This window comes from Rattus norvegicus, chromosome X (assembly GCF_036323735.1).
Source record: "Rattus norvegicus strain BN/NHsdMcwi chromosome X, GRCr8, whole genome shotgun sequence".
NCBI classification, from domain to species: Eukaryota; Metazoa; Chordata; class Mammalia; order Rodentia; family Muridae; genus Rattus; species Rattus norvegicus.
In genome coordinates, this window is record NC_086039.1 from 114,193,212 (window position 1) to 114,203,513 (window position 10,302).

Sequence of the window (10,302 nt, forward strand, 5' to 3'; positions counted from 1 at the left end):
AACAAATATCAAACTTTTTTTTGAAGATTCTTTTAGAATTTGGAATCGTGAACAGATTGATTATAGTTCTTAATAACCAGTGGTTTGCTTCAGGCTATGACATAACATTTACTTTAAATTTTTATGCTAAGTTTTTATGTTAGAATGATCAATACTTCACAATATGATATGTAATTAAGACTATAATCCAATTACTAATCAAAAAGTGTGGTCAGGAATAGGATCACAGTGACAGGCTGTTAAGTAAAGAATTTAGAACACAGGAAAAATGTGATCAGAATGTAAACATATGAAAGGCATATCCTTAAGGAAAAGTTAACATAAATCCAGATGGGCAGAACTGATTGCCAATATAGAGACTAAGATTTCAAAGGTGCTGATGGTACAGGTAGTGGTAAGTTATTTTCTCTATCCTGGTCACCTACTAGATTTGCTCTGGAATACTGAAGCATAAGTAGCATTTCTTATGTAAAACTGAAGTACAACGGAGTATGGCCAAGTTTATGATTTCTAATCACAAATTCTGGTGAACTATAAGATCTCACACGGTTTGACACTGCTCTCTGGAGTTACCCAAATCTATGTTCTATGTCTGTGATATCATGAACAATGGGGGCTTACCTAATTATGTGGACTTTTATATTATGTGATGCATGCATCTGAATTGGATCCTAGGAGTTATGATCAGCAAATCAAATGGAATTTGGTATATGAAAACCATAGAAACTAAAAAGGTTTCTATCTCCAAACAGAAAGATGATGCTTAAACCATTTCTAAATTGAAACTAAAATGTAGAACGGAATGCTAAGTCAGTCTGTAGATTATAGAATTTGAACTCAAAGGAAACATACTGACAACTATCAAAAACAATGACCTTATGAAATTCGTAGGCAAATGGTATGAACTGGAAAATATCATCCTGAGTGAGGTAACCCAATCACAGAAAAACACACATGGTATGCACTCATTGATAAGTGGCTATTAGCCCAAATGCTTGAATTACCCTAGATGCCTAGAACAAATGAAACTCAAGACGGATGATCAAAATGTGAATGCTTCACTCCTTCTTTAAAAGGGGAACAAGAATACCATTGGCAGGGAAGAGAGAGGCAAAGATTAAAACAGAGACTGAAGGAATACCCATTCAGAGCCTGCCCCACATGTGGCCCATACATATACAGCCACCCAATTAGACAAGATGGATGAAGCAAAGAAGTGCAGACCGACAGGAGCCGGATGTAGATCGCTCCTGAGAGAAACAGCCAGAATACAGCAAACACAGAGGCGTATGCCAGCAGCAAACCACTGAACTGAGAATAGGACCCCCGTTGAAGGAATCAGAGAAAGAACTGGAAGAGCTTGAAGGGGCTCGAGACCCCATATGTACAACAATGCCAAGCAACCAGAGCTTCCAGGGGCTAAGCCACTACCTAAAGACTATACATGGACTGACCCTGGACTCTGACCCCATAGGTAGCAATGAATAGCCTAGTAAGAGCACCAGTGGAAGGGGAAGCCCTGGGTCCTGCTAAGACTGAACCCCCAGTGAACTAGACTGTTGGGGGGAGGGCGGCAATGGGGGGAGGGTTGGGAGGGGAACACCCATAAAGAAGGGGAGGGGGGAAGGGGATGTTTGCCCGGAAACCGGGAAAGGGATTAACACTCGAAATGTATATAAGAAATACTCAAGTTAATAATAATAAAAAAAAACAAAAAACAAAACAAAAAAAAAAAAAACAAGACAACTGAATTCTAAAACAAAGCCCCTCACAGGAAGTTGTGCTTCGATGCTTTTGTTTATTCATTTTATGTTTATGCATTATGTGCCTATGTGATTCTATGTGCACCATGTGCCTGCAGTGACTGTAGACGCCAGAAGTGGCATGTTCTTTGAAGCTGGATTTTCTCACTGTTGTGACTGCCTAATTTGGGTGCTGGGAACCAAGACTGGATCTTGAGAAATAGCAATGTGGACACTTTAACACTGAGCCATCTCTTCAGCCCCAATGTTCCTATTTAGACAGGGATTTGTGGGTTATTTTCAAAAACATTATTAGAATGTGCATACTAGAATTCCTAAAGGTTTTTTTACAGAAGTATATCCTTTGGTCAGAAGAATTTTGCTATATGTAGAAATCAAAATTGAAGTGTTTACTTTCTATTGAAGAAAAAATATTTTACAAGTATAAATTTTAAGAAGGCAGTTCAGTTCAGATTCTTGATCTGTAATAATCGCAGGAAAATGTATAATAATTTTGAAAATCTTTGTATCGTCCTAATATTTTCTGTCTCAATTTTCCCTTTATTTATTTCTGAACGTATCGTGTCTAGTAAGGCAGTTTAGTGTACTGTAAAAACCTCCCCAAGAGGGATTGAGGATTTAGCTCAGTGGTAGAGCTCTTGCCTAGCAAGCTCAAGGCCCTGGGTTCAGTCCTCAGCTCCAAAAAAAAAAGAAAAAAAAAAAAAAAGAAAAGAAAAAAAACACACACACACACACAAAAAAAAAAAAAACAAACAAAAAAAACCTCCCCAAGTATGGTGCGCTATGTTCTATTTCTGTGTGCTCAGGGTAACCATGTACAGTTTCAGTTTGCTCTTTTATTTAATAACAACAAAACGTCTGTCAACTTGTGTGTCAAACGCAAGTAATGGTAAATGAAATTGCTTTGCAAATTAAGTTGTGGTCTTTTTGCTATTCGCGTATACGTTTAAAGTGAAGATTGCCCTCAGTTGTACCAATAATCTAGGAATTTTCAAAAGACAAGCATTGATTGGTAGTGGCTACTGCTCAGTTGTCATCAGGGAGGCCTCACCGAGTAACCGATGGGAGAAGATGCAGAAACCCACAGCCAAACTTTAGGTGGTACTGTGGAAAAACACAAAGAGAGGGAGGAAACATTGTAAGACCCAGTGGACTCAAGGACACCATGAAGACACAGGCAATAGAATCCACTAATGAAGGCTTGTAAGGTGCTCACAGAGACTGAAAGAGCAGTGATGGAGCCTGCATTGGACTCTGCATCTTGGGCATATAAACTATGACTTTTTTTTTTTTGGCTTGGGGTTTTTGTGGGACTCCTAACAGTAGGAGTGAGCTGTCTCTGACTCCTGTGCCTATTTTCAAGACCCCCTTTCTTCCTGCTGGGTTGCTACATGAGGGTTTGTGTTTATATTTATTGTAAACTGTTATACGATATTTGGTGGAAATCCATGGGACACTAGATCTTTTCTGAAGTAAAATGGAAAAGGAGTTGATCTGGAAAAGAGAAGAGGTATAGGGGGAGTTAGAAGAAGAGGGAGAAAGGGAAACTGGATGGGAGGTTTTGTATAAGAGATGAATGAATAAGAAAAAAATTAGTAGAGGGTCGTACAAGATATCATGTGAGTTTCTGTACATAAATGAATATAGTTCAGTAAAATATTGGTCAAACATCTTTGAGAGTGGTTTTGAATTTTATTGTGTTTTTAATTGAAATAGAATTATATTACTTTGGGTTTTTTTTAATAATCTCTTACAGCCCAGGATAGCCTCAAGTTCACTGTGTAGCTTAAGCTGGACTTCAATTCTAATTTCATGATGTGCCTTATTCCAATTATCCATTCATGTGTTGATGGCCATCAGGCTAGTCCAATATATTTTTCCTACTGTGAATGGTGCTGCAAAAACCATTATGTTCAATTATTTTTGTGCTATGTTGACTGTGAGCCTTTCAAGCGTATACTTCAGAGTTATAAGTTGCTTGATTTTATAAAAGTTCTATTTTCAGTTGTTTGGCATAATCCCATGTTGATTTTTGTAGTGGGTATAAAAAATGTTTTTTTCTCTGAATCCTGGCTGGTATTTGCTGTTTTTCCTGGGGATAATCATTCAGATTGGTGTGAAATTGGATCACAGTGCAATTTTGATTTTTATATTAGTGATGACTAAAGATACTGACTTTTTTCATGTGTTTATTGGCCATCTTTATTTTGAGAACTAGTTTTCTTTATTGTTTCTGCAGTCAGTGATTGAATTACTTATATAATATTAATATATAACATCAAGATCACATGAACATAGTAGTAGAACTATGCCAGGGAATAAAGAGGACTAACAGAAGTGGGGTAGATGAGAAAAGGGACTGTTCACATACCAAAGTGTAATATCTTTAAAATATACTATATATATATATATATATGAAATTTTTCTCATGTAACCTTGTTTTGCATAAATAAACATACAACAATGAACATAATAATCCCCTCATATAAAACTAGAACTTATGGTTTTTGCATTACCTTTTGTATTATGGTAGAATTGTCTAGATGGACAGAACCAACCAGATTATCCTATCTGTGTATCTATGTATCTGTCTGTCTATCTGTATATCTCTTTATCCATCTGTCCATATAGTCATGTATATATGTATATGACTATGTATGCTTGTACATATATAATCAGAGAAGTAGTTTTATCAAAACAATAAGCTCATAAATGTACAAGTCCAAACTTTCAAGGATGGAGGAGAGGACAAAATGTGTTTTAATGTTAATCTATAAGTGTCTATTGTAAGAGTTAACTTTTTCAGAATTCATTCTGAGACACAGGATGACTGTGCTGGTTAGGTGTTTAAGGGTACCGGTTGGCAAGTAGCAACCTGACTTGGGTCTCTGGGACCTGCAAGGTATAGGAAAAGAAATTTGTAGGAAGTCCTTTGGTTTCCACACATTTGCTGTGGCACAAGTATGTATACACATATACACACTTGCACAGAGTGACTAAATGTATGTAATTTAAATATTTAGAAAAATAATCCACTGTTGTATTAGAGATTCAACATTTGTTTTATTACTTCCTTCACTTTAGTGTAAGACCTATGCATAATATAGTCATCAACTTAGTTCTCTCCAGCATCAATGACCTCAACTTTAACCCCAGCAAAGTAAAATAAAATAAAGTCATCTTTGTAGAAATATGTAGGATTATTAATAAGAGTATACAGCACCATGTTTTATGGATATTTACATATAAAAGTATCCATCATATCCACTTTATCTTGAAGTCCTAATATATTTTATATGTAAAGCTCTGAGTTTATTCCTTAAATAACAGGAACCAATGATTTATGAAAAATTCTAGGCTTGAAGGCATAGCTTAGATGGATAACTAATGAAACTTCCTTCACAACACAGCATAAAACCTTGAATTATGGCAACAGTTTATTGATATATTCAACAATGTATTTTTAAGAACTTTAATTTCCCATGCCAGTCCCCACAAACTATTTTGTCCCCAACATTTAATAGAAAGCATGGACAAACATGGTACCTGATATTACAAAGTTACATTTTAAGAAATTTTACATAAGGGATGCTATCCACATTTTACATAAATATATCTAAGCTAATGAAATGAGTGCTGAGAAGTATGCATTGCTGCTTTGGGATCTTTGGAATTCAATGTAATTTTTGAGTGGCAGAGTATAATCATTACTAGTCAGCTGAAAAACAGGTTGGCAAGCATGCCTTTGGAACCCCTGTCTTAGTAAAGAACTTGGTGAATAAAACATCTAAGGGAAACTATGTTTATGAGAAAGAAAGTATAATTTAACTGACCATGTAGATATGCATAGAAATTTGATCACTCAAATTTTTATGTGCTTATTAGACATTTGCTTTCATTATAGGTGTTAAAAGATCTGGTAAAATATAAAATATTTTTCATGTCATGTGCTTAAATGTATATATATAATACGTGTGTATTTAATTAAATATATATGTCTAAAGTATTCTGGATATATTTAGCACCAATTCCCCTTATTATATTATACATCTACTTCCTATGCATCCTTTTGTGTTCCCAGTAGGTCCTCTGCCTGTTTCATGCACTTTAATAGAAATGAATAAGATTAAATGGTTGCTTACATGTATATGGGTGTAGAGCTATTTACCGGATCATGAGCTAGTTACCAGTATATATAAGACAGAGACAAATGACCACCCCTTCCTCCCTGAGCAGCCACTAACTACTTACATCTCTGTAGCTGTGTGGATCCTCTTCCGTGTCCATGCTAGAATGTTGAAGGACTGTGTCTTGTATAGATCTCTGCAGATAACAACTGCTGTGAGCTCATGAAAGTAATGTCCATGTCATGTCCAAAATTTATTGTTTCAACACACTCCTTCCTAATCTTTCACCCTCATATTCTTCTTTTTTTTAACACAATCTCTTAACACTGTGTTCATTAAGACTTGGGCATGGCTCTTCCCCACTTTGTCTTCTATTAGTTTGAGTGTATCTGGTTTTATGTGGAGGTCCTTGATTAACTTGGACTTCAGCTTTGTACAGGGTGATAAGAATGGATCAATTTGCATTTTTCTACATGCTGACCTCCTGTTGAACCAGCATCATTTATTGAAAATGCTATCTTTTTCCACTGGGTCATTTTAGCTCCTTTGTCAAAGATCAAGTGACCATAGTTGTGTGGGTTCATTTCTGGGTCTTCAATTCTATTCTATTGATCTACTTTCCCAACTCTGTACCAATACCATACAGTTTTTATCACTATTGTTCTATAATACAGCATGAGGTCAGAGATGATGAGTTCATTCCAGTGGATTATTCCTTTGATGAGTATGAGGTGTTCTTCCTTATCTTTTGATGACATTTGGGTGAAAGTTGATTTTATTTCATATTAGAATGGCTACTCCAGTTTGTTTCTTGGGACCATGTGATTGAAAAATTGTTTTGCAGCCTTTAACTCTGAAGTAGTGCCTGTCTTTGTCACTATGATATGTTTTCAGTATGCAGCAAAATTCTGGTTCTCTTTATGTATCCAGTCTGTTATTCTATGTCTTTTTATTGGGGAATTGAGTCCATTTACGTTGAGAGTTATTAGGGACCAATGATTGTTGTTTCCTTTTATTTTTGCTGTGAGAGGTGGAATTATGCTGGTGTGTCTCTTTTCTTTTAGTTCCCTTGCAAGGAGATTACCTTCTTGCTTTTTCTATGGTGTAGTTTCCCTCCTTGTGTTGCGGTTTTTCATCTATTATCCTTTGTAGGACTCAATTTGTGAAAAGATATTGTGTAAATTTGGTTTTGTCATGGAATATCTTGGTTTCTCCATCTATGTTAATTGAGAATTTTGTTGGATACAGTAGCCTGGCCTGGCATTTGTTTTCTCTTAGGGTCTGTATGATATCTGGCCAGGATCTTTCAGCTTTCATAGTATCTGTTGAGAAGACTGGTGTGATTCTGATAGGTCTGCCTTTATATGTTAATAAATGTTCAACATCCTCAGTCATCAGGGAAATACAAATCAAAACAACCCTGAGATTGTACCTCACACCAGTTAGAATAGCTGAAATAAAAACACAGGAGACAACAGATATTGGCGAGGGAGGATGTGGAGAAAGAGGAACACTCCTCCAATGTTGGTGGGATTACAAGCTGGTATAACGACTCTAGAAATCAGTCTGGAGGTTTCTCAGAAAATTGGACATAATACTACCTAAGGACCCATCTACACCATTCCTGGGCATATACCCAAAAGATGCTCCAATATATAATAAGAACACATGCTCCACTATGTTCATAGCTGCCTTATTTATAATAACCAGAAGCTGGAAAGAACCTAGTTGTCTCTCTGTAGAGGAATGGATACAGAAAATGTGGTCTATTTGCACAATGGAATACTACTTAGCTATAAAAAGCAATGACTTCATGAAATTCATAGGCAAATGGATTGAACTAGAAAATACCATCCTGAGGTAACCCAATCATACACACCCAGACACATGCACACACACGCACACACACACACACACACACACACACACACACACACACAACATGCATGGTATGCACTCACTCATAAATGCATATTAGCTCAAAGCTCAAATGAACCAAGATACAATCCACAGACGACATGAAGTTCAGTCCTTCTTAGAAGGGGGAACAAAAATATTCACAGGAGGAAATTCTGAGACAAAGTTTGGAGCAGAGACTGAAGGAAAGGCCATCCAGAGACTGCCCCACCTGGGGATCCAGCCCATATACATACAGTCACCAAACCCAAACAATATTGCTGATGCCAAGAAGTGCAAGATGTCAGGAACCTAATATAGCTGTCTCCTGAGAGGTTCTGCCAGAGCATGACAAATACAGAGGCAGATGTTCACAGCCAGCCATTTATCTGAGAACTGGGTCCCCATTGGAGTAGTTAGAGAAAAGATTGATGGAGTTTATGAGGTTTACAACCCCATAAGAACAACAATACCAACCAACCAAATCTCACAGGTACCAAGCCACCATCCAAAGAGTACACATGGACAGATCCACAGCTCCAGCTGCATATGTAGCAGAGGATGGCCTTGTTTAACATTAATGGAAGGAGAAACTCTTGGTCCTGCTATGGCTTGGTGCCCCAGTATAGGGGAATATCAGAGTGGGGTGAGAGGTAGGGTTGGTTGTGTGGGTGTTTGGCTATGTGGGTAGGGAGACACCCTCATTGAATAAGGGAGAGGGGGATGGCAAAGGGAGTTTATGGATGGGAACCGGGAAAGGGATTATCATTTGAAATGTACGTAAAACAATATCCAATAAAAGCAAGAGAAAGGTTATTTTCACCCCTGATGATATCTCAACTCACATGTTGACAAACACTGGTATAGAGAGTTCTATGTGGACGCTGGTGGTATAAAAGCATATTAACATCTAAACCAGCATCACATAGGCATGACACTATTACAGCTTGTTTTAATGCCCATGTCATCACTGAATGATTGAAAAATTTCAGCTCTATTATCATCCTTTAGGATTACACTTCCTATGGCATCAGATGTTAACAAAAATTTTATAAGCCAGAGGACTGAACACTATGTGTTTTCTCTTAAATTGACCAGTTAATGAAAACACCCTAGAGATTTTCTGGATTTATTGAGCCCATTAACTATGTACTACTAAATCTATGAACTACTTAAAAATAGTTCCACTTAATTAAATTATAATTATGACAAAACAATGGTAAAATAAAAAAAAATCACAGCAATGTGATTGAGATGGCCAGTTTCAGGGAGAGAAAGGAATAGTCATGTATTCTTATCACGTTGACTTGGTATGAATCATTTTATTAATTACCGTTCACTGAAAAAAGAAGTTTCTCTGACAAAGGGTAGCACCAATGTATGTGCATAAACACAAATATACAGATGGCACCATGTCTATTTAGCAAAATAGGAGAAAGACCTATTATATCTCTTTCTGTTTTCTCTTGACAATGTGGACGATACCAGTCATGAAATGCCCCTAATGAAGTAAGCCTCAAATTCAATCAGGAAGTGGTTGTTTACCCCCATAAATGTCATGCCATTATTGGACAAGTGGACACAGGTTAGATTTATAGTGTTTAGCGTGTGCCACTGGTTATGATTAGTAATGATACTTCTGTACCCAGAAAGTTATAGAAAATGGATATGAGGGAAGATATTTCTAGTTTGATTCCAGTTTGATTTCTCTATAGGCCTAAAGATTTTTTTCTTATTAGCTGTAAGCATTCTCAGATTTCCTATCAAATAATAATTTCTCTCTAAATTTTTGGCTTTTCTATTTTATTCTGGGTTTTTTGGTTGTTGTTCATTTGCTTGTTTGTACTCTAAGGGGAGAACAAGAAAGGTTGTACAGTTGGGGGTCTGGTCAGAAGAGAGTTTTATTGCACTACATAGGCTGTGGAGTTCAAAGAGGAAACTTACTAGGACCACGAATAATTCGTGGTTATTTTTATTTAAAATTTTTGCATTTTTATTGTCTTTATATTCTCAATTAAGAGAAAACATATTTGAGTTAGTTGGTCTGGAATCATACAGCTAAAGGAAGTACTGAGACTCTATCAGGTATCGTCAGTGGTCTCATAATGCAACATGACATTTCCATCTGAAAGCTTCATGCTTGAGAACCAGACAAAAGAGTTACAAAAGTCTTTTCAAAACCTTCACCACATTTTAATGAAATTTGCACTTCTTGCTGAGTTGATTTCAGAGCAATTCATGACCCCAGAAAACTACATGGTATGCATAATTCAGAAGCTGTACAGAACTACCATATCATTTTAATAGAGAGAATGCACTTAAACACATACATCAATTTGTATAACTTCAGAAATATGTATTCTACTTCATGAGTAGTCAATTATTAAATTGTATGTTCATGAGGAATAAAATAAATAATTTATAATAGTAATATGCTTATTTTATCAAATAATAACATTATTTATTGAACTATAAAGTAAAAAATAAGATGAGTACGAAACTTTAGGTTCTTTTAA